This window comes from Gigantopelta aegis, chromosome 7 (assembly GCF_016097555.1).
Source record: "Gigantopelta aegis isolate Gae_Host chromosome 7, Gae_host_genome, whole genome shotgun sequence".
Taxonomy (NCBI): Eukaryota; Metazoa; Mollusca; class Gastropoda; order Neomphalida; family Peltospiridae; genus Gigantopelta; species Gigantopelta aegis.
In genome coordinates this window covers 39,667,575-39,694,742 of record NC_054705.1, presented here as the reverse complement: position 1 = coordinate 39,694,742, position 27,168 = coordinate 39,667,575, and the positions used below count along the sequence as shown (strand labels likewise).

General features: G+C 41.1%; 1 long non-coding RNA gene across 1 annotated transcript; it reads left to right on the top strand.

Annotated features, from left to right (window-relative positions):
* Nucleotides 1–7,810: 7,810 nt before the first annotated feature.
* LOC121377565 lies at nt 7,811–20,657 on the top strand. The gene is made up of 3 exons (XR_005958631.1): nt 7,811–8,056; nt 16,766–16,929; nt 20,396–20,657. It is a non-coding gene; the product is annotated as an uncharacterized LOC121377565 (long non-coding RNA).
* Nucleotides 20,658–27,168: the final 6,511 nt, after the last annotated feature.

Here is a 27,168-nt window from a genome sequence, read left to right as displayed (position 1 = left end):
TGTGTGTATGTGTGTGCGTGGGTGTAGGCGTGTGTGTAGATATGTGTGTGTGTGTGTGTGTGTTTGTGTGAAACACACAGAGTTATAAACACATATAGTGTTAAAAACACAGATAAAGTGTTAGAAACACACACACACAAACATACACACACACACACACACACACACACACACACACACACACACATACACACATGCATTGTAGGTCCCACGTATATTATCGGTTAACCGAGCATTCATTTAAAGATGACTCGGTGGCCGAATGTTTATCGTGGTGGTCTGGGAATTGCGAGAAAATTGTGTCATAAGTTCGAGTCCCAGCATCGGCATGACGGGCATCTGTTATGCCAAAAGGATTTTTTCTTCTGTGCCTGTTCGTTAATATCTATGTAATAGTCAAACCCGTCATACATACAATATATAGATATTGATACATCAGTACACATATGCAGACAAACAAACAGAGAGATGCATATGTATATTAATTAATCTATAATATAGTAGAGTATAGTAGAGTAGAGTAGAGTAGAATACAATACAATACAATACAATACAATACAATACAATACAATACAATACAATACATTATAATTTCTACTGCCAACAGCCTTCTTTTGCCGGGATCTTTTTGCGTTCATGTCAAATTCCATACTTATCCGTGAGTAACATAACGCGAATTATATCTAATACAATACCCCGTCCCATCCTACAAACATGTTGGTTTTTTTTGTGTAAATAATATCAGTTTGGTTTGACGTAAGAAGAAAAGGAAAACTGTATACTATTTTTGTGTGCATAAGCGTACAAGATAGGAGGGCGGGGGTGGTGGTGGTGGGGTGCGGGTTGGCTAGTGCTGTAGCAAAACCTCAAATTCAGGCAACACTGATACAGATATTCTGGTAAAATGTACTACTCTGATATCATGTATTTCCATCATTCTGTCCTCAAAATTACATCTAATACTTTAGTCCGTCTTATCCTACACATATTTGGGTTTCTTTTAAACATAATATCACTTTGGTTTGACGTAAGAAGAAAAGTGAAAGTGGTTTGGAAATAACCAAATAATACTATATAATACAACTGCTCCCCCCCCCCCCCCCCCCCCCCCCCCCAATGCTGAAGCAAAACCAGAAATTCGGGCAATAATGACACAGATATTCGGGAAAATTTTTTTAACCTGAGATCTTTTTATTATATATCTCCATCAAATGATCCGTGGTCTAGTGGATAAGTTGCTAGAAAATCAAAGTGACGACAGTGGTTCAAATCCCGTCATAGCTGGCTCGCACATTCATTCATCTTTCTCATCCACCACTCTCTGCCTGTCATTCTCATTATCTTAATAAAAAAAACCCTTTCCAATTTCTCCCACGATTTCGATCTGTTTCGACCCTTTCTGTCAGTTTCCTCTGTCTTCTGAGCTGTCCACACCATCACCTACCTGTCTCACCTTCCTCCACGGGTGCAGTCTCTGTGTACTTCCCTGCACCCACCTGGCATCCTCGTCCCCTGCCGCTAATAAAGCTGGTCTGACCCACGACACTAACTAACGACCGCCGGTAGCAGGAGAGTATAGTAGGTACTTACAAGTGCTTTCCGAAGTGGTCGGATTAAGCCCACAGGTAAAGGTTGATGGGGAATGACAGGTGTGTGGCGCGGATAGCCACAAGAGACAAGCACCTGTCGCAGTTGGAGAGACAAGGCCTAGGATGTGGAGGTGTACAGCGAAAGAAGTTGAAAGATAGGAGGAGTTGCCAGATCGGGAAGAAATGAGATGGAATTCAAAGGAGTGAAAGGAAAGGGGGCAGTGGGATAAAAAAAAAGAGAAAAAAAGAGAGCATTTTCGTTTAATTCGGGCAAACGCCTACCTGCGGCCTCTCCCCCCCCCCCCCCCCCCCCCCACCCCCTACAAAAATTGGAGCCCGTACGCCTATGTTTGTGTACAATTTAGAAAATAATCTGCTCAGAAGTAAAATTAAAGTTTGTTTTGTTTAACGACACCACTAGAGCATATCAATTTATAAATCATCGACTATTGAATGTCAAACATTTGGTCATTTTGACAGGAAACCCGCTACATTTTTCAATTAGTAGAAAGGGATGTTTTATATGCACCATCACGCATACAAGATGGCACATACCACGGCTTTTGATATACCGAATGTTTGACATCCAATAGCCGATGATTACTGAATCAATGTGTTCTAGTGGTGTCATTAAACAAAACGAACTTTAACTTTCTTTTTTATCAGTGATAATTTATGACCTGTGATGGGAAACCGCCAGTCGAGAGGTTCTCAGTCGCGCTCGAAACCGAGTTTGGTGGCGTTCAACATCGACGACGTCTGCAGGGAACCGACATCGTCATCCTCCACGTGCGTCGCATCCCGCCTGTCCACGTCATCAACAACGACGGCGCCGTCAACCAAAGTGGATTCACATTTGATGAACATGGGAGAGTCGTCAGCTAATGAAAAGTGCTGTATCTTCAGGGTACGGACACACACACACACACACACACACACACACACACACACACACAATCACACACTTCAGCCAATAAACAGTACTGTGCCTACATGGTACGGACACACAGTTACGCCTACACTTCAGGACACACAGTTACGCACACTTCAGCCACATCTCTCTCTCTCTCTCTCTCTCTCTCTCTCTCTCTCTCTCTCTCTCTCTCTCTCTCTCGCGCGCGCGCACGCGCGAGCCCCCCTCCCTCTCTTTGTATATATATAAACCAATACGTAGCTCCCTACTTTTTTTTTTAGAACGACCATCAAAATTGCGCCAAACTTCCTTCATTTGGCTTAATCCTACGGGACATTCCAAATTACATAGCACCATACCACCCCCTGCCTGTTACCGACTACGGTGCAGGCGGTCCCTCCTTCAACCACCCCAACCCTTTCCTGTCCTGGACGGAGGAACTGGCTGAGGCCGGTACTTGTGCCCAGGACAGGCGTGCGCTACAGCAGCTTGCTCTGAATGTGCACGTTAAACAATTACATGTACATGTGTGTGTGTATGTATATATATATGTGTGTGTGTGTGTGTGTATGTGTGTGTGTGTGTGTGTATGTGTGTGTGTTCGTGCGTGTGTGTGTGTGTATGTATGTGTGTATGTATTTATGTATTTATGTGTGTATGTATTTATGTATTTATGTGTGTATGTATTTATGTATTTATGTGTGTATTGATATATGTATGTATGTATGTATGTATGTGTGTGTATGTGTGTGTGTGTGTGTGTGTATGAAAAAATAAAATAATATATATATATATATATTTTTGTTTTTTTTTTCATTAATTCATTCTCAAATACATAGATATACAGTAATTATTTCGTAACATATTGATTTGTCTTTCAGAATAAAGATGGTTCAAAGATAGGGACTGTGATTGGTTGAAACAGAGGTCACGTGGGATACAGTAGAATAGTTTGTTTTGTGTTGTTTAACGACACCACTAGAGCACATTAATTTATTAATCATCGGCTATAGGATGTCAGACAATTGGTAATTTTGACATATAGTCTTAGAGATGAAACCCGCTACATTTTTCCATTAGTAGCAAGGGATCTTTCATATGTACCATCCCACAGACAGGATAGCACATACCACGGCCTTTGATATTCCAGTCATGGTGCACTGGCTGGAACGAGAAACAGCCCAATGGGCACACCGACGAGGATCGATGCCAAACCGACAGCGCAGAAAGCGAGGAGCTTTACCACTGGGCTACGCCCCGCCTCTTGACAGAACAGCCACGCCATAACTGAAACCACCCCCTGCATTCGTGCCTATATCACAGACTATGAAAAAGAAACAGTGCCGAAATTAGTCGCTTTATTTGGACAGTCGGTCAGAAGGAGAAGGTTGTCCGTTGGACTGGCGGGCAAAGAAACAGGCCACTCCATTCCACTGTGAAGATTATGGAGCTGTCAGGTTAAAATAAAATAACCCCTCTCCCATTGGCTGCATCTTCTGACACACGTGTGCCGTTGTTTAGGACCAACACCGGATATTGTGACTCTAGTAGCTACAATCTTGCCACATATCTTGGCACCACGACTGAACTATGGTAATAAAATTGTTTTAACATATAACTTAAAGTCATAACTGATAATAAAGTCATTATAGAACTTTAAGCACCACACCCCCAATTATTGTGTCGTTACTTATAGTCCGGTTTAGAAAATCGTTCCTCCTAAAAATAATGAGGTTTAATATTTATAATTAAACTGGTTTATTTTAGTATTTTCGCATGTGTGCTGTGAGACCTCGGTGTGGTACATGCTTGCCGAGTTACTCCCCCCCCTTTTTTTTTTTATCTCTTTTTCACTCTACCTCGTGGCTGTAGGAAGTTTTTCTGTTTGCTGAATTTTCCCTCCCACCCCTCCCATAACTAGCATTTTTATACATATTATAGTTATGTAAATATATGGACATGTTATTTGTAATATTCATAAGACATACTGTAATTTGGTCAAGTACCTCTTTATGGGAGGTAGATACATGTTAGATTGTAGTACAGTATAGAAATTTAGTTATGCATGTACACATGTAGGTATATGACAATTTTTCTATAGCATTATTCTGTAATGTGTTACATTGCTGCCGTGGAGTTTCGTTTGCGTTCTTGCAGATACATTGTGTGGAAGCCGAACAGTAATTTCAGTGTGTTGGACATCATGAACACTTGTGATAATCAGACTGGGGTGTTTGAGCACATCATTGGTGCTTCAAATTGACTGTAACCCCATCTGAAGGTGCAGAACATTTTATCGTCGCAGATCTGAAACCAAGTGTGTGGAATATGGTGGGCAGGCTGGTATCATACTTATGTTTTAGTGTTTAATTGTATACTGGTTGCTTTCAGGATGAGGTCACCCTGTCCAGCTGGTGGTTTTCTCATTTATACCGGGTACCCAAGGTAGTGCTTCCTATGTGCTCTGCTATGGTTATACCCTAGGGGGCGGAAACTTGCTATGGTGTACCCTAGGAGTTTTTGGGTTGGAATGCACGTGGGTGGTATACTTGAGTGGGTTCTACGGTCCTTTATGTCCTACATGTATATGGTATACTCTGCTATGGTTTCCCCTAGGGAGTAGTTTGGGTGCTGTTGTGTCCGGTACCGTTGTAGGTTGATACTCAGCTTGGTTACCCACTTATACATGGGCATATTGGAAGGCTGTCCTGCTATGGTTCACCCTAGAGGGCGGTACCCCGCTTAGATAATACGTGCCTGCTCACCATATTGGTTTATTATTATTATTATTATGTATTTTGTAATAAAGATCTGCGGCCATATCCATCCAAATTATTTGTTAAGTTATTATTTGTTATTATAGAAAATATCTTAAAATAATACAAAATTCTGATATGCCTTTTCAAATGTTTCGTTGATGATTTCATGGAGGTTGACCTCTGTACCATTTAAGTAACCCATTGGTTTGACGTTACCCTGTCCTGGACAGAGGAGCCGGCCAAGACCGGATCATGTGTCCAAGACAGGCGTGCGCTACAACAGCTTGCTCTGAATGTGCACGTTAACTTCTTCCAGTTCCAGTTCCAGTTGATGTTACTTGTTATATGTTGTACTAACTGATAACGACTGTGCAAGCGGTATAGTGCCACTTGTATACCAGCAACACGAGGCGGTACTCTGGTATTAAAGGTCCTATGTCAAACTACAATATTTCGTTATTTTTATATTTTCACATTTATTTTAATTAATAACCATAAGCATACGAGACTGCTGGGCATGGAACATGTCCCCCGAGTGCTGGAGTAAAACTTCAAATTCGGGCAAAAAGTATATAGATATTCAGGCAAAATATACTAACCTGAGACCTTTTTACGATGTACAGTATTTACATCATTCTACTTTCAAAATTAGTTGTAAGCCATGTAAAAATGCGCAGGTATTAGTTTGCGACCCTATATAGCTGTTTGGTAGTAATGCTAATATGAATAAATGTTGTTATCCGGATTCGGGCATTTTCGTTTAATTCGGGAACCCCCCCCCTTAGAAAAATGAGAGCCCGTACGCCTGTTTGTGTACAATTTAGAAAATAATCTGCTCAGAAGTAAAGATCAAGTTTGTTTTGTTTAACGACACCACTAGAGCACATCGATTTATTAATCATCGGCTACTGGATGTCAAACATTTGGTCATTTTGACATATAGTCTACATTTTTTCCATTAGTAGCAAGGGATCTTTTATATGCACCATCCTACAAACAGGATAGCACACACCACGTCCTTTGATATACCAGTCGTGGTGCACTGGCAGGAACGAGAGATAGCTCAATGGGTCCACCGATGGGGATCGATTCTGGACCGACCGCACATCAAGCAAACGCTTTACCACTGGGCTACGTCCCGCACCGCAAAAGCCAGCCTGCGCCCCCCCACCCCCCCCCCCCTTCACACACACACACATTTACAAAAAAAAAAAAAAATGGGAGCCCGTACGCCTACGTAAATAACTACAATTTAATCGCTTCCACGCATATTGTTTTCGACAATTAACTATAGAATAATAATTTTTAAAATACTTGCACCGCACATCAAGAGGGGTTTCCCGAATAATTTGTAGCTAAATATAACTTTTTTTTTCTTTTTTTAATTTGGCGGGAACCGCCACTATTGCAACTTTGACATGACACCCAGAAGGTGGCTAACTGAAAAACATTTTTGTGATCAGGTCAGAGTGTTTAACGTGCACATTCAGAACAAGCTGTTGTAGCGCACGCCTGTCCTGGGCACAGGTGCGGGCCTCGGCCGGCTCCTCCGTCCAAGACAGGGAAGGGGTGGGGTGGATTGGAGGGGAGAGGGGACCGCCTGCACTGGCAGGTGCAAGGGAACACCAGCAGCCCGACCGGAGCCGGTAACAGGCGGAGGGTGGTATGGTGCTATGGAATTTGGAATGTCCCGTAGGATTAAGCCAACAAGAAATGGTTCGCATTTTTGTGAAAGAAGTTAGGCGCAATTTTGAACGGTCCGTCAAAAAGTAAAAGGGGAGGGGAGACCATAGTTTTGGTAGATTAGTTTGCCGAGAGCAGCTCGTTAAGGGGACCTAGTAGGTGTTGAAATGTCTCCCTAGGTTGCCCATAGGGGCTCTTAAAAGGGCCTGATCTGGTCTGATCACAGATTTTGTGGTCTATTTGTTGATGCTTTTGTAATGTACGTATCAAGGGAGAGCACTGTCTAAAACTAGCAGTCACGTGACCCTCTCGACAGTGTTGTATTTTCCACAGCATATATTCTGACATAGAAATTTTATTGAACTGCATGGAGTAATTAATGCTGGTGTGTAATCGCCAGGCTTTTAGCAACCAAACAAGCCAAATGTTCATTCTGAGTAATAAATTTAAACGTTGTTCGAAATTGTAAAACTAACGCATGGATTGTGCTATCCTGCCTGTAGGAAGCGCAAATAAAAGACCCCATGCTGCCCGTCGTAAGAGTAGCCTATGCGGGTTTCCTCTAAAAAAAAAAAAAACAGTGTCAGAATGACCATATGTTTGACATTCAATAGCCGATGATAAGATAAAAAATCAATGTGCTCTAGTTGTGTCGTTAAATAAAACAAACTTTACTTTTCTTTCGAGAAAAATAGCGTTTCTCTGCCGGACTACTAGTATTATTAAGTCTTCAGAGAAAACCGACTACATTTTCCCATTAGTAACAAAATGTGTTATATTATGCACTTTCCCACAGACAAAACGGCACAAACCACGCTGGCTGAGACAGGTGTGTGTGAGATCCAAATATGTTACACCGAGGTTTGATCATACGTCCCGAACACCTCAGGCGAGCGCTCTACCGACTGAGCCAAATCCATCCCCAAGGTACACACGGGATACTTTTGTCCCATAAACTGGCCATCGCTTCGGTCATCTTGTTCGTTCATCCGTGACTTTAAAATTCCTCGAGCAGCCACTGAGACGGAAAAATCCACTGGTCTTGACCATCTCGTGCAGGGATTGACAACTCGTTTAAAACCTGAATTAGACAGACGTAGATCACAACCCAGGTAAGTTATTGGAGGTGTGTGTGTGTGTGTTAATGTTATTTACAGATATGTTACTGTACACTGGGAAACAGATGTAATCAAACTAGGTCAAGGGTGTTTACACGCCATGTATGATGTAGCTAGTGAATGTCGTTTAATAAATAGCCGACATGCTCGTCTGCATGTGCGAGCGTGTGTACAGATGTTATTACCCTCGTGTGATTCGGTATCGTCAATATCATATATGAGGGATAAAAATTGTATTATGCGAGCATAATTCGTTATTTGTATGCTTAATATATGATGATATTAACGATACCGAAAAAACACGTGTGTAATAATATCTTTATCTTATAATCTCAAACTTAATACAGCGTATTTCTGTAAACTGTATATGCAATTTTAATTCTAGTTAGCCATCGATCGATATTCAGTGAAGTATGAATACATGATGCGGTGTCGTTTTGAATGGGAACGACGTCGGATGTAAAGTTGCTATTGACATGTTTCTGTTTGACGACTGTTGATGCAAATGTTAATTCTGGAGTGTCGCCGTAGTACGTTTGCTTAAATGTCAATAAACGTACAGCTTATTTGCAAAGTTATCAAATTCTTAAAAATATCACATACTTCTTAAAATTATCACATACTTCTTAAAAATATCACATACTTCTTAAAGCCGCACACCCTAGTTCCATCCAGCGAAAATAAATTATAATTTGGTTAATCTACAAACCTGTAACACACTTAGATCACGTTTTTATCAAATGGAGTGAAAAAGCAGATTTTATATCGATAAATACCATGGGAATCCCCATGTCCCAATTGCTTGAAATAATTTTGAAAGTTAGTATTCTGATGTCACCGGTAGAAGCACAACAATGCCTACGTCACGACAAATTTCACAGACTTGGGGTGCGTTCGTTTCACCTCTCCTGGACATGTTCCAACTGTTCTGTCCTGGTTGTATCCCCTCTCCAGATATCGTAAGACTTAGCAAAATTATTGGTTTTAAGGGTTTGTAACGTTTTGTATTGAGACATTTACTTGTCTGAACTTTATTGTTACTGAAAATGTTCACGAACTGTGAAGAAAAATCTCACAAATGAACAACAACAAATCGGATGTTGATTGCGCGAACAGTGCACGAGAAAACAAACCGAACCAAAATGATAACAGTCACGTGATATACCAACGTCTGTGACATTGAAATGGAAATATCCCCTCTAAAAATAGATTGGACCTCGCTTGCTTAACGTTTTTTTCTCGACAACACGTCTTGTGAAAAAATGCAAAAAATGCATTTCGTGGTTTTACAAACATCAGGATTACCAAAAAGCACTTCAGGTGAATGGAAATGTGTATTCTAAATAATAAAATGTAAGTAAAGTGCAATTTTATTTGTGAAAAATGGGGTTTAATAGCGAAAAACAACGCCGTAATTTTTTCTAAAAAACCCCCATCAATTCCCCACCCCCAACAACTTCATAATTTGCGTCATGTTGTTGTTGTTGATTTCAGCATCGTGTTAAATGCTTGTTGTGATTTCTGCTTGTAAAATACCTAAGCTAAGAATGCTGACTTCACAGTATATTCCATTTAAAAAAAAAAACTACCAAAAAAACCCCAAAACGTTAATAAAATAAAATTTTACTTTAAAAAAAAAATCCAGCTAACTTATTAAATGTCATCTCACAGTTTAACAAATATATATCTAGCATTATCTAACAAATATGATTATTGTAAACTAATTCAGTGCACGTTTAACTGCAATTTGTATAAATACTGCATGCACATTTCCTGCGATCGCGATCTCAGTGCGAGCTCTCGACCATAGGTACAAAATTAACAAAGACAAAGGAAATAACGAAACTGCAGTTAGGTATTCATTGATGCAAACAACTATTGTTTTTCTACACATTTACATCAAGATTTACTCCTGTGTAATCGTATTGTTCATGTCCGCAACGATATCTCTTGACACGTGGGTGTCAGCTGACTCTGAAGCGTGACGTATATTACGCCGAGAGCTTTCCTCAGTTCAGCCAACAAACGTTTTTCCTAACGTTCGCGCACTACTTGATTGGTGTCCGTCGTGTCCATTTGGTTTAACGTGGAGCGCACAAAACAGTGTAGCGAACGTTTTGTTTCCGCTCGGTCTGGCTGAACTCAGCCCTTGGGATAGCCGACATGTCGTTCGGCCCTGAACTGGCATGTGTATTCAAATTGACATGCATTGTTGGTTTGTTTTTATTACTTTGGTTCAAAGACTTTACAAAATTAAAATAGCAAGTTACATATCTTCCAGACATTGAATCGCCGTCACATTGCTGTCATACATGTCGAATGCATGCGTTAAAATTAATAACCATGATTATTAAAATGAGCAAACATCATAAGGCATACGCTGTATTCTGGATAAAACCGTTTCTCGTTACCGGTCGCCAGATCGCTATTATGCTAATTGAATATTTGGTATTATTATGTTTGAGGTGTCGAATAGATTATGTAACCGTTTGTTCACATCAGAAGATAGAAAATGACGTTACGGATCACAGCTCCATTGTTTTGTATACATGTTACAAATTAAGCCGACACGGTCCTGCAGTTAAGGCGCTTACCAGACATGAAGGCGCTTACTTGGCTGACTAAGGGAGCATGGGCCGTGTCGGCTTATCGCTCTAGGGAAACCACCAACACATACTGACACTTTAAAGGGAGAGTAAACTCCAACATGAGCCTTGTGTTTTGGAAAGATGCATACCCGGACCACCAACACATACTGACACTTTAAAGGGAGAGTAAACTCCAACATGAGCCTTGTGTGTTGGAAAGATGCATACCCGGACCACCAACACATACTGACACTTTAAAGGGAGGGTAAACTCCAACATGAGCCTTGTGTGTTGGAAAGATCCATACCCGGACCACCAATACATACTGACACTTTAACAAATGAAAAAAGCGTAACTTTATTGTTAATAAAAAACCCGTGATTATTCCTGTTAACTGGGGGCAGCCATTTTGTTTTCTTTTCGAGGCGTCCGGGACAGCTAGCTTGGGGCGAAGTGACGTCAGCTCCTGATCATCTCCTGTATGTACAGTGTAAACAAAAGCAGTAATTTTCGACAAGGCGCTTCTCTTTGATCAATCTGACTTGTAAAACAACATAAATGACGTGATAATATAATAAACTATTTAATTAAATATATTTCAAGTTGCATTAAAGCCGCACGCCCTAGTTCCATCCAGCGAAAATAAATTATAATTTTGGTTAATCTACAAACCTGTAACACACTTAGATCACGTTTTTATAAAATGGAAAGAAAGAAGTGTTTTATTTAACGACGCACTCAACACATTTTATTTACGGTTATATGGCGTCAGACATATGGTTAAGGACCACATAGATTTTTTTAGAGGAAACCCGCTGTCGCCACATAGGCTACTATTTTACGACAGGCAGCAAGGGCTCTTTTATTTGCGCTTCCCACAGGCAGGATAGCACAAACCATGGCCTTTGTTGAACCAGTTATGGATCACTGGTCGGTGCAAGTGGTTTACACCTACCCATTGAGCCTTGCGGAGCACTCACTCAGGGTTTGGAGTCGGTATCTGGATTAAAAATTCCATACCTCGATTGGGATCCGAACCCAGTACCTACCAGACCGATGGCCTGCCACGACGCCACCGAGGCCGGTTTATAAAATGGAGTGAAAAAGCAGGTTTTATATCGATAAATACCATGGGAATCCCCATGTCCCAATTGCTTGAAATAATTTTGAAAGTTAGTATTCTGATGTCACCGTTAGATGTCGCTCGAAGCACAAAAATGCCTACGTCACGACAAATTTCACAGAGTGCGCACAGACTTGGGGTGCGTTCCTTTCACCTCTCCTGGACATGTTCCAACTGTTCTGTCCTGGACAGCGAACGGAATGAGTTTGGAACAGGAAGTTACTTTACGAACATGGGTGCTTCTGTTTAGGAAGTGGCTGCTGCAGCAATCATGATACTTGAATGGGAATAAGACGACACTGAACATGTTGACTATACTACAGTGTTTGAAATAATACATTTTATATAAACCGCAGTTGTCCTACATTCGCTATTCGGAACCGGGTACTAGTGCCTAACCTATTGTTATTAGCAATTAGATGCACCGTTTAATATTGGTGGTGGTGGTGGTGGGTGGTAGTGGTGGTGGTAGTAGTTTTGTTTTGTTCTGGGTTTTTTGGGTGGTGGTAGTAGTAGTAGTCGTCGTCGTCAGGGGTGGAGAGGCACTTCCCATCCCCAGGACGAAAATGTAAGATTTTCCCCCCCCTACTCTATTTAAATAAATGTAACAATATAGCTTGTGTCCCCCACCCCCACCCCCCAAGGTTGTATCCCCTCACCAGATATCGTAAGACTTAACAAAATTATTGGTTTTAAGGGTTTGTAACGTTTTGTATTGAGATACTTACTTGTCTGAACTTTATTGTTAATGAAAATGTTCACGAACTGTGAAGAAAAACCTCACAAATGAACAACAAGCAAACGACAACAAATCGGATGTTGATTGCGCGAACCGTGCACGAGAAAACAAACCGAACCAAAATGATAACGGTCACGTGGTATACCAACGTCTGTGACATTGAAATGGGAATATCCCCTCTAAAAATAGATTAGACCTTGTCTGCTCAACGGTTTTTTCTCAGAGGCACGTGGCTTTTTAAGAAATACGAAAAATGCATTTTGTGGTATTACAAACAACAGGATTACCAGGATTACTAAAAAACACTTCAGGTGAATGGAAATGTATATTCCAAATAATAAACGGTAAGTAAAGTGCAATTTTATTTGTGAAAAAATGGGTTTAATAGCGAAAAACAAACGGCGTAATGGTTAACAACTAGGGTGTGTCCCTTTAACGGAACAAAATGGGGTTATAGTATTTTTCTCTGTTTACTAATCCAAAGGAGAAATGTACACTATTGGGCCTATTGATATACTACGTTGGAGCAAAAATGACAACCCACGATGCCCAAGTGATAATTTTCTTTTCTTTGGGACTACGTAATAGACCTCTTTCACATTCCACTGCATATGTGCGCGTAGCGGGGCAACTGGTGGACGCTAGTCGTGAACTAATGCGAGATCTCGTAAAAATAGCCCTGTCTACAAATCGGGGGGGGGGGGGGGGGGGGGGGGGGGGGGGGGGCATTGACAATGGGAGGCCACACAATAGGAGCGTGAATTTGCTCTATTATTAATTATTGTATCAATAGGAACCCAAAACGTCTGTAAACATCCAACAAATATTTATTGAAGACGTTTGCGTATTATTGCTTATCACGATTTTTGTTGTTGTTGTTGTTAAAGCAATCGGTTCTGATTCGTATACAATAAATATCGGATATGGGCTGAAATGATAATGTGTGTGTACGCGCGTGTATGTATGTGTTCAGATATTTATCGTATTTAACGTGATTTAAATATTTATAAAGCATCATACGGATAACTACATTCTGGATTTTTGTCTTGATATCGTTTTAGCCAATTATTTAAAATTTTGTTTAAAATTAAGTATTTTTGAAGAAAAATAAAATGCTACGTATGGAATTTGAGCTACTATAAAATATTAGAATCAGGCCCGTAGGAACGATATTGGGGGTGGGGGGGGGGGCACAATCTGTGTGGAGAGACACAGTCGTGTCTGTGTGTGTTTGGGACTACGTAATTGGTCCTTTCTGTGGTTTTAGATGGAAAAGTCTACTTAATCAATAGTTTTACAGTAATAAATCATGTCCATTACCATTTTAGGGGCGACAGGTAATATTACACAATACCGGTATGCATTTTTGTGTCTTAAGACAGCGTCAATTAATTGGCTCGTCTGGTTACCAATCAAATACACACCTGCCAATCAGGAATCACAGGTAGAAGCAACTAACAGCATAGACCAATTAACTAAGAAAACACTCCGTGTATCATTTCAGTACGTAGGTTAATGCATGGAAAAAAACATTGTTAATTATTTCGACTTGTTGTGTAGCCACTTTGACAATGATGTTTAATTTTGTATTGAAAAATAATATATATATTGCTGCATATACTTATTGCTGGCTTACTGGGATGTATATTATTACAGAACATTGCAATGCATAACTATTTATCATCCCGCGAAAACCAGGTAGATTGTGTTTCTCTAGTTCTAAGGCTCATTCCTGACTTTACGCGTTAATAATTGTTACGTAACCACCAGCTAGCCAGACGGCGTATTCAATGGAATGGAACAAAATGGCTGCGCCCGTTAAAGAAATTTGACATTGATTTTCAAAGTTTAATTAAAAAACCCTGGTAGACATGATACAAGCAAACAAAGATCAAGACACCATGGGAAGGGGATTACTCTGTACATGTCCGAAACAGTATCTCTGGGAATCCACCTGAAACATGTACATAGGAAAATGTGCGACATAGGGGTGGGCAAAATGCCAGTATCGGTTATGACCACCACGAGCCCTGATGACAGCTTGACAACGGCGACGCATGGAAGCAATCAAACGTTGCACAACACGTGTGGAATGTTCTGCCACTCATGCTGCAGTGCCGTAAGAAGTTGCGGAAGTGTCTTGGGTGGTGGATTCCTCCGGCGCACACGCTGATCCAGTGCATCCCATAGATGTTCTATTAGATTTAAATCTGGCGAACGGACAGGCCAAGGTAATGTTTGGACGTTGTGGTGCTGCAGAAACTTCTGACACGTGCAACATGTGGTCTGGCATTGTCATGCTGAAACATTCCACCGTTGAAGTTCATGTGCGGAATGACGTGATGCTGCATGATCTCGTCTCGATATCTGATGTTTGTTAGTGCACCTGCCACATGCACAAGAGCCGTCCTATCACCATGATCGATTCCTGCCCACACCATGATATTGCCACCACCAAAACAGTCAACTTGTTGCACGGTGTAGAGTTTAACGGTCCCCTCATCGTCTATAGACACGTGTGCGTCCATCAGCACGTGACAGGAGAAAACAAGAATCATCTGAGAACAAAACAGTCCTCCACCTGGCACGTGTCCATCTCACCCTCTGCTGGCACTACTGCAGACGCTCCGACAAATGATGTGGTGTCAAAACGTTACGTCGCACTGATCTTCTAGGGAAAATTTCTGCCTCCCTCAGGCGATTACGAACTGTCTGGTAAGAAATTCTGCGTAGTCCAGGGATTTGTGTTGCTGTATTTTGATTTCGAAGGTGACACACCCGGATGTATCGATCTTGAGCGGCGGTGGTTACTCTGGGACGACCTGACCTTAGCCTGTCATTAACACTTTTGAGTGGTGTTGTACCGTGCTCATAAAGCAGAGATGGTCTGTCTGGAGACGCCAAAGTGCCTTGACACAGCTTGTTGAGTTGCCCGTGCTTGGAATCTCCCGATGGCATTATTGCGTTGAGCTGACATCAATCTTGGCGAGGGCGGGACGTAGCCCAGTGGGAAAACGCTCGCTTGATGCGCGGTCGGTCTAGGATCGATCGCCGTCGGTGAGCCTATTGGGCTATTTCTCGCTCTAACCAGTGCACCACGACTGGTATATCAAAGACCGTGGTATGTACTATCCTGTCTGTGGGATGGTGCATATAAAAGATCCCTTGCTACTAATGGAAAAATGTAGCGGGTTTCATCTCTATGTCTGTGTCAAAATGACCATATGTTTGACATCCAATAGCCGATGATTAATAAATCAGTGTGTTCTAGTGGTGTCGTTAAACAAAACAACCTTCAATCTTGGCATTATTGCATTACCTACAGTGCCGTTATGCAGTCTGCTTGATTTACTGCAGATGTGGCCTTTTATTCCCCACCAACGGATGGTTCGGGAAGCAAAGTTACAGAACTTCATGCACGTGCTTCTCTGAGGGTTGCGTTTTTGCGTTTCAGTACAAACTTTGACTATGGCTACATTTATGCGAATCGGACGTGTTTTCTGGTGTTTTTGCATCACCATTCGCTCACTTACTTGATTATCTTAACGATGTCTTTCAATCTGTAAAAATAATCCGATAGCATTATTTTTACCAATATCAAGTACAACCCCGGTATTGCGACCATTGACGGCAGTTATTAAAATTAGTCTTAATAGTGGTTATGGTCGTAATACCAAAAATTAAGCCATCGGACTACAGGCTGGTAGGTACAGGGTTCGCAGCCCGGTACCGGCTCCAACCCAAAGCGAGTTCTTAAGGACTCAATAGGTAGATGCAAGGCCACTACACCTTCTTCTCTCTCACTAACCACTAACGAACTAACAACTAACCCACTGTCCTGGACAAACAACCCAGATAGCTGAGGTGTGTGCCCACGACAGCGTGCTTGAACCTTAATTGGATATAAGCACAAAAATAAGTTGAAATGACATGAAAAATTAAATAATACCGAAATACCAACGTTTAAAATGATGAAATGTTTGGTAAATACTGATTGTGTATTTAGTAACGTCCCATGCTGTTTTCCATTACTATTAACACGTCATCAGTGGCGGATCCAGAAAATCTATTGCGGGGTGGGGGGGGGGGGGGGGGTGGGGGGGGGGGGGGGGGGGGGGGTGGGGGGTAAATGACCAGACCGTTTTATTAGTTGTTCTTCGGATCCTCCAACGTAAAAAAAAATGAAAATTAATATATAATAAAATTATAACTGTTGAAAAATTTCGCACCTCGTAATAAATCTCTTTTTCTAGCACTAATGGGTAACAGCAACAGTCAGACGCCTCAAACCCGATCCAGTGCGTACCGTGGGTATAGTGCGCCTTCTTCCGCCGAGCTGCCGTCGTCAGCCAAAGTGGACTCGCCTCCGATGGACATCAGCGAGTCGTCAGTCAACGAACAGTGCTGTATCTCCACGGTACGGACATACACACACACACACACACACACACCCCCGCCCACAAGGGACACACACTACACACACACTGAGAGAGAGAGACGAGAGAGAGAGAGAGAGAGAGAGAGAGAGAGAGAGAGAGAGAGAGAGAGAGAGAATGAAAGAATGAGAGAATGAGAGAGAGAGAGAGAGAGAGAGAGAGAGAGAGAGGAGAGAGAGAGAGGAGAGAGAGAGAGAGAGGAGAGAGAGAGAGATAGAATATACTCGACTTCAGGGCACAGAGATTGTGAGAGAGAGGACAGGAGAGAGAGAGGAGATGACTTCTTTGAGAGAGTGGAATTTTATATGAGACCCCTTAGAGATAGAGAGAGAGAGAGAGAAACTGAGAAATGGTCGTCAAAGGGCGTGAGACGGACAATACCATGCAGAATTAGTTTAAACGCCAGAAATCAAACATATTAATGACCCCAAAATTCCATGTGAAATGTTAGAATAAACATAATAATTAATTCCTATTTTCTTACAGAGTATGAAAGGGAGTGAAAGAGCAGAGACGTACAGATTCAAAAGCCAGTGTCATAAGTAGCAAGGGAGCGGACATATTAGCACATGGATTCAACAGAGAGAGAGAGAGCATAGAGAGAGAGAGAGAGTGACCTGGACGTTAAATATTGATGTCCGATTTGGTGAGACGAGAGAAAGAGAGAACAGCAAGTGGATATACCACGATATACACGAAGTTTCACGCACGCATGACACACTTAATCTTCTGACTTTCGCCAGAGACTAAGTCCGGGCCAGGAGGGGGGAGGGTACGTTGAAGGTGGGAGAATTTGGAATAGAAAAATTTAGTGGAGAGGGTCAAAAGGACCTAAGTCCTAAAATCCTAGACGACATTCTACACTTCTACAACAGTCTGGACTAAGAATTTAGATCCAAGATTTTTGACTGAGAGGCCTAAAAGGTTTGTAAAATGATTTGAGCAATTGATTGGGGCACCAAAGTAAAGTGACGTTGGACTATTTATAAAAAAAAGATAGAACAAGAATTTGGACATATAGACTTACACACACACACAAACACCACACTACACAACCAAAAACAGAGAGAGACTAGACTCAGAGAGAGATGGAGAGAGTGATGGAGAGAGAGAGGAGAGAGAGAGAAGTTGGGGAGAGAGAGAGTCAACATGGCGATCTTTCTGTTGAGATAGTAAGGGAGAGACACATACCGTCAAAATTCTGTGAATTGTTAGTACTCACATAATTAATTCCTATTTTTCTACATACAGTCTGAACATCAGTGAAAAGCATCACTGCATATTCAAAATTTAGTAAAGTAACTGGGCCTAATTGATACATGGTAAATATTGTGACGGACGTTCATGTCCGATTTGAATTAATTAATTTTAACGTAAGATCAATACTGGTCTACCCAAAACCCCATAATTAAACTTTAATGGTGAAATAGAATAATAATTGAGGGAAAAAAACAAGGAAGATAGTTTGTTCTTCACAAAACACCTTTAGAGCACCTTGATTAATAAGTAATTATCGGTAATTCAACCTGATTAAAATTAGATCTACTGGTCTACCAGTAGATCTAACAGCATTGCGTGGACTTCCATGTCCAGGTGACATTTCATCTATAAATAACAATTTAAATATCGACCAATTACACTTCGCCTATTATAGCGTTATTCGGGAGCATACGAATTCTAAAAATATCGGGCGAGACTATTTATGCAATAGGCGAACTTGTTGGTCTATTTCAACATTAAAAAACAGGGTGAAAAGTACAGTAATAAACTCTTGTTTATATACTAGTATAAACAGATTTTATGGCTATACTATCACCGTTTTTTTATTTTTCGTCTTAAAACGAATTTTATATCAAATGTTATATTGAAATTAGTTTTTCACTCGAATCATTTCGTATACCCTTGGCATAATCCCGAATGTTTTCAAATTCTTTTCAAATCACTGGCATGATTTTGCAAGTAAGGTTTTGATTGGTCGAATGAAAGGTCAACTGGACATGAGCTCCAACGGGGTGCTGTTATATCCACATGTAATAGTAATTAATGAGTGGAGCTAATTTTAATTAGATTGTCGGTAATTGGATGTCAAACATTTGACAATTCTAAAACAATCTTCAGAGGGTATTCGTTACATTTCCCCATCCACTTCCCACAGACACACCATGGCCTTTAATATACATCATATCGCGAGGGATTGGTTGGAGAGGGAAAAATAAAGATCCACGGGGGTGGGGGTGGGGGTTGTTCAGTTCTATGACTTCAGAACATCATCTGAGTGCTCAGCTAGATCCCTGTTTTCATTCTATTATTTGAACACCTGTTTATTTATCTATATATATTTTTATCTATGTTTTCTTAAATCCTCTTTTGAGCTTTTGTCTTGCTTGCATGTAACTACACTCCTTTACAATGCTTAAACATCTGCGTTTAAGAAAAAAACAGGCTTTCTATGGCTACCAGAACTACCCGTGCTAGAAGCCTAGGCCTGAGTGGGACCAGCGTGGGACCAGAGTGCGACCAGAGTGAGGTGTTTGATTAGAAAACCTAACAGGAATATGCATCTGGTTCACTAAGTATTTATCTGCCCACCTTTATCACTAGTAATCATTAGCTATATTTATAACATCCTCACCCCCACCCTCAGTTTAATATACTGTAGACTATTTTGGGGACAGTATGAACTTTGAAAATAATATTTTAAGGTCTTGACATGACATTCGATGGATCTTGCGAAAGTTTCGATGAGACGATACCTTCTCAGTGCTTATTACTAATTGTTTCATTGGGATTGTCGAGAATGTTTTCAACTGTATAATACATGTCAGCTGATAATGTTTTTTCTCGTTCCAACTAGTGCATAACAATTGCTCAAAGGCCGTGGTATGTGCTTTCCTATCTGTGGTAAAAGTGCCTATAAAAGATCTATTGTTGCATTAGTGAGTTTCCTCTGATGACTACGTGTCAGAATTACCAAATGTTTGACATCCAAAATGTGTCCTGGGCACAGGTGTCGGCCTCGGCCGGCTCCTCCGTCCTGGAGAGGAAAGGGTGGGGTGGGTTGGAGGGGGTACCGCCTGCACTGGCAGAGGCAAAGGAGCACCAGCAGTCCGACCGTAGCCGGTAACAGGCGGAGGGTGGTATGGTGCTATAGAATTTGGAATGTCCCGTAGGATTAAGCCAAAGGGAATGGGTGCGCATTTTGTTGAAGGAAGTTAGGCGCATTTTTGAACGGTCAGCCAAAAGATAAAGATAGGGAGCTACGCATAGTTTTGGAATTTAGTAAGCCGAGAGTAGCTCGTTAATTAGACGTAGCTGATGTTGATATGTCTCCCTAGGTTGCCCATAAGGGCCCTTAAAAGGGCCTGATCTATTCAGATCGTGGCATGACATTCCAGGGGAGACTCGATGCAATGCTTCACTTGACTAATCATTTCCTATTTGCTTCAGGATAAAGATGGCGTAAAGGGTATCGTGATTGGTTGAAACTGGTCACGGGGAATAGTTTATACTGTCATTGGCTGAAACGGTGGTCACGCAGGATACCCTTGATGTGACGACGGAACAGAGACGTCAATAAACTATCGTGTACAGGCAAATACATTCTACAGCTGAAGATAGTCACTAAATGAATATTGTGGATTAAAAAAAAACATAAGCTGCAGTATAGTAAATATTATTTTATTATTTTCAATATATACATTTATTAAAACTGTTGTTGTCTTTTTTTTTGTTACGTCAGTAACCGACATCATTGTGGACGGTGGGATGCGGGGTGTGATATTGAACTGACATAAAGGGGAGACAATTGAAAAGAGTGCGATGAAATTAACTAAATATGTCTTACTAAACACTAACTAGTCTAAAGGTTTAATGTCATGACTGGACTCAAGAATAATCCACTGTCCTGGACAAACAACCCAGATAGCTGAGATGTGTGCCCAGGCCAGCGTGCTTGAACCTTAATTGAATATTAGCACGAAAATAAGTAAAAGAAATAAAATATGTCTCCATCTTTAACATCGATTTTTCAGAATCCACGTTGTGTAAGAAATTATAAGATTTAGAACATCAGATGTTGTGTCAGATGTCGAGTCACACTGTGTGAGTTATCATGTATATAGTGGGTGATCATGTGCATAATGAGTAACCCTGTGCATAGAGTGAGTAATCCTGTGAATAGAGTGGGTAATCCTGTGTATAGTGGTTAATCCTGTGAATAGTGGGTAACCCTTTGAATAAAGTGGGTAATCCTGTGTATAGTGAGTAATCCTGTGTATAGTGGGTAACCCAGTGAATAGAGTGGGTAATCCTGTGTATAGTGAGTAATCCTGTGAATAGAGTGGGTAATCATGTGTATAGTGGGTAATCATGTGTATAGTGAGTAACCCTGTGAATAGAGTGGGTAATCCTGTGTATAGTGAGTAACCCTGTGAATAGAGTGGGTAATCATGTGTATAGTGGATAATCCTGTGTATAGTGAGTAACCCTGTGAATAGAGTGGATAATCATGTGTATAGTGGGTAATTCTGTGAATAGAATGGGTAATCATATGTATAGTGGGTAATCCTGTATATAGTGAGTAACCCTGTGTATAGAGTGGGTAATCCTGTGAATAGTGTGTAACCCTATGAATAGAGTGGGTAATCCTGTGTATAGCGAGTAACCCTGTAAATAGAGTTGGTAATCCTGTGTATAGAGTGGGTAATCCTGTGTATAGTGAGTAACGCTGTTAATAGAGTGGGTAATCCTGTGTATAGTGAGTAACCCTGTGGATAGAGTGGGTAATCCTGTGTATAGTGAGTAATCATGTGAATAGAATGGGTAATCATGTGTATAATGAGCAACCCTGTGAATAGAGTGGGTAATCCTGTGTTTATTGGGTAACCCTGTGGATAGAGTTGGTAATACTGTGTATAGAGTGGGTAACCCTGTGTATAGTGAGTAACCCTGTGGATAGAGTGGGTTATCCTGTGTATATAATGAGTAATCCTGTGAATAGAGATGGTAATCCTGTGTGCAGAGTGAGTAACCCTTTGAATAGAGTGGGAAATACTGTTTGTTGTGAGTAAACCAGAGAAAACCAACTACATTTCCCCATTAGTAACAAAATGTGTTATATTATGCACTTTCCCACAGACAAAACAGCACAAACCACTGGTGTGTGTCTGGGAATCCAAATATTTACACCATGGTTTTACATAAATATATTTAAATAATATTTTCATATATTTACCATTTGTGACACCGAATAGCCGATGTGTATTTGTGTGTTGGGGTGTCGTTAAATATTCATTCATTCATTCATGAATCCAAATATGTTACGCTGATATTTGATCATACGTCCCGAGCACCTCGGGCGAGCGCTCTACCGACTGAGCCAAATCGCTTCCCGAGATACACACAGGGAACTTTGGTCCCATAAACTAGCCATCACTTCGGTCATCTTGTTCGTTCATCCGTGACTTTCTTATACCTCGAGCAGCCACTGAGACGGAGAATCCACTGGTTATATTCTGTCTTGACCATCTCCTGTAGGGGTTGACAACTCGTTTAAAACTTGAATTAGACCGACGTAGATCACAACCCAGGTACGTTATTGCAGGTGTGTGTGTGTACAGATGTTATTACAGATGTGTTACTGTACACTGGGAAACAGGTGTAATCAAACTAGGTCAACGGTGTTTACACGCCATGTGTGATGTAGATAGTGAATGTCATTAAATGTGTGTGTGTGTGTGTGTGTGTGTGTGTGTGTTAATGTTATTACAGATGTGTTACTGTACACTGGGAGACAGGTGTAATCAAACTAGGTCAACGGTGTTTACACGCCATGTGTGATGTAGATAGTGAATGTCTAAATGTGTGTGTTAATGTTATTACAGATGTGTTACTGTACACTGGTAGACAGGTGTAATCAAACTAGGTCAACGGTGTTTACACGCCATGTGTGATGTAGATAGTGAATGCCATTAAATGTGTGTGTGTGTGTGTGTGTGTGTGTGTGTGTGTGTGTGTCTGTGCAGATGTTATTACCCTCGTGTGATTCGGTATCGTCAATATCATATATGAGGAATAAAAATTGTATTATGCGAGCATAATGCGTTATTTGAATGCCTAATATATGATGATATTAACGATACCGAAAAAAAGAAGAGTGTAATCATCTCTTTATCTTATAATCTCAAACTTAATACAGCGTATTTTTGTAAACTGTATATGCAACTTTAATTCTAGTTGGCCATCGATCGATATTCAGTGAAGTATGAATACATGATGCGGTGTCGTTTTGAATGGGAACGACGTCGGATGTAAAGTTGCTATTGACATGTTTCTGTTTGACGACTGTTGATGCATACGTCAATTCTGGAGTGTCGCCGTAGTACGTTTGCTTAAATGTCAATAAACGTAGTGCCGTGAGCTCGATTAATTTACAGCTTATTTGCAAAGTTATCAAATTCTTAAAAATATCACATACTTCTTAAAAATATCACATACTTCTTAAAATTATCACATACTTTGATTACACTGGAAAATATCACATACTTTGATTACACTGGATATGCTAGTTTTTGTATCATATAAACCCGCTACATTTTTCCATCAGTAGCAAGGGATCTTTTATATGCACCATCCCACATACCATGACCTTTGGCTTTGATATATCAACCGGCCTCGGTGGTGTCGTGGTTAAAGGGAGAGTAAACTCCAACATGAGCCTTGTGTGTTGGAAAGATGCATACCCGGACCACCAACACATACTGACACTTTAAAGGGAGAGTAAACTCCAACATGAGCCTTGTGTGTTGGAAAGATGCATACCCGGACCACCAACACATACTGACACTTTAAAGGGAGAGTAAACTCCAACATGAGCCTTGTGTGTTGGAAAGATGCATACCCGGACCACCAACACATACTGACACTTTAAAGGGAGAGTAAACTCCAACATGAGCCTTGTGTTTTGGAAAGATGCATACCCGGACCACCAACACATACTGACACTTTAAAGGGAGAGTAAACTCCAACATGAGCCTTGTGTGTTGGAAAGATGCATACCCGGACCACCAACACATACTGACACTTTAAAGGAAGAGTAAACTCCAACATGAGCCTTGTGTTTTGGAAAGATGCATACCCGGACCACCAACACATACTGACACTTTAAAGGGAGAGTAAACTCCAACATGAGCCTTGTGTGTTGGAAAGATGCATACCCGAACCACCAACACATACTGACACTTTAACAAATGAAAAAAGCGTAACTTTATTGTTAATAAAAAACCCGTGATTATTCCTGTTAACTGGGGGCAGCCATTTTGTTTTCTTTTCGAGGCGTCCGGGACAGCTAGCTTGGGGCAAAGTGACGTCAGCTCCTGACCATCTCCTGTATGTACAGTGTAAACAAACGCAGTAATTTTCGACAAGGCGCTTCTCTTTGATCAATCTGACTTGTAAAACAACATAAATGACGAGATAATATAATACACTATTCAATTAAATATATTTCAAGTTGCATTAACAGAACAAAACGGGGTTATAGTATTTTTCTCTGTTATCTAATCCAAAGGAGAAATGTACACTATTAGGCCTATTGATATGCATCGTTGGAGCAAAAACGACAAGCCACGATGCCCAAGTGATAATTTCCTTTTCTTTGGGACTACGTAATAGACCTCTCTCACATTCCACTGCGTATGTGCGCGTAGCGGGGCAACTGGTGGACGCTAGTCGTGAACTGACGCGAGATCTCGTAAAAATAGCCCTTTCTACAAATTGGGGGACATGACAATGGAAGGCCACACAATATTGTATCAGTAGGAACCCAAAACGTCTGTAAACATCCAACAAATACTTATTGATGACGTTTGAGTATTATTGCTTATCACGATTTTATTTTATTTTGTTGTTAACGCCATCGGTTCTGATTCGTATACAATAAATATCGGATATGGGCTGAAATGATGTGTGTGTGTGTGTGTGTGTGTGTGTGTGTGTGTGTGTGTCTGTGCAGATATTTATCGTATTTAACGTGATTTAAATATTTATAAAGCATCATACGGATAACTATATTCTGGATTTTTGTCTTGATATCGTTTTAGCCAATTATTTAAAATTTTGTTCAGTATTTTGAAGAAAAATGAATTGATACGTATGGAATTTGAGCTACTATAAAATATTATAATCAGGCCCGTAGGAACGATATTGGGGGTGGGGGGCACAGTCTGTGTGGAGGGGCACAGTCGTGTCTGTGTGTGTTTGGGACTACGTAATTGGTCAGTTCTGTGGTTTTAGATGGAAAAGTCTACTTAATCAATAGTTTTACAGTAATAAACCATGTCCATTACCATTTTAGGGGCGACAGGTAATATTACACAATACCGGTATGTATGTTTGTGTCTAGACAGCATCAATTAATTGGCTCGTCTGGTTACCAATCAAATACACACCTGCCAATCAGGAATCACAGGTAGAAGCAACTAACAGCATAGACCAATTAACTAAGAAAACACTTCGTGTAGCATTTCAGTACGTAGGTTAATGCATGGACAAAACATTATTTATTTCGACTTGTTGTGTAGCCACTTTGAGAATTGTGTTTTATTTTGTATTGAAAAATAATATATATATATTTATATATTGCTGGATATACTTATTGCTGGCTTACTGGGATGTATATTATTACAGAACATTGCAATGTATAACTATTTATCATCTCGCGAAAACCAGGTAGACTGTGTTTCTCTAGTTCTAAGGCTCATTCCTGACGTTACGCGTTAATTGTTAAGTAACCACCAGCTCGCCAGAGGGCGTATTCAATGCAATGGAACAAAATGGCTGCGCCCGTTAAAGAAACTTGACATTGATTTTCAAAGTTTAATTAAAAAACCCTAGTAGACATGATACAAGCAACCAAAGATCAAGACGCCGTGGGAAGGGGATTACTCTGTACATGTCCGAAACAGTATATCTGGGAATCCACCTGAAACATGTACACAGGAAAATGTGTGACATAGGGGTGGGCAAAATGCCAGTATCGGTTATGACCACCACGAGCCCTGATGGCAGCTTGACAACGGCGACGCATGGAAGCAATCAAACGTTGCACAACACTTTGTGGAATGTTCTGCCACTCATGCTGCAGTGCCGTAAGAAGTTGCGGAAGTGTCTGGGGTTGTAGATTCCTCCGGCGCACACGCTGATCCAGTGTATCCCATAGATGTTCTATTAGGTTTAAATCTGGCGAACGGACAGGCCAAGGTAATGTTTGGACGTTGTGGTGCTGCAGAAACTCCTTACTGACACGTGCAACATGTGGTCTGGCATTGTCATGCTGAAACATTCCACAGTTGACGTTCATGAGCGGAATGACGTGATGCTGCAGGATGTCGTCTCTATATTTGATGTCCGTCAGTGCACCTGCCACATGCACAAGATCCGTCCTACCACCATGATCGATTCCTGCCCACCCCATGACACTACCACCACCCAAACGGTCGACTTGTTGCACGGTTTGGAGCATAACGTTCCCCTCGACGTCCATAGACATGTGTGCGTCCATCAGCACGTGGCAGGAGAAAACGAGACTCATCTGAGAACAAAACAGTCCTCCACCTGGCACGTGTCCATCTTCCCCTCTGCTGGCACCACTGCAGATATGAGGTGGGGTCAAAACGTTACGTTGCACTGGTCTTCTAGGGAAACTTCCTGCCTCCCTCAGCCGATAACGAACTGTCTGGTCAGAAATTCTTTGAAGTCGAGGGATTTGTGTCACTGTGGTTGTTGCTGTTGTTGTTCGATTTCGAAGAAGACACACCCGGATGTATCGATTTTGAGCGGCAGGGGTTACACTGGGACGACCTGGCCTTGGCCTGTCATTAACACTTTGAGTGGTGTTGTACCGTGCCCACAAAGCAGAGACGGTCTGTCTGGAGACGCAAAAGTGCCTTGACACAGCTTGTTGAATTGCCCCTGCTTGGAATCTCCCAATGGCATTATTGTGTTGAGCTGACGTCCATCTTGGCATTATTGCATTACCTACAGTGCCATTATGCAGTCTGTTTGATTTACTGCAGATGTGGCCTTTTATGCCCCAACAACGGATGGTTGGGGATGCAAAGTTACAGAACTTCATGATGCACGTGCTTCTCTGAGGGTTGCGTTTTTGCGTTTTTCAGTACAAACTTTGACTATGGCTACGTTTATGCGAATCGAACGTGTTT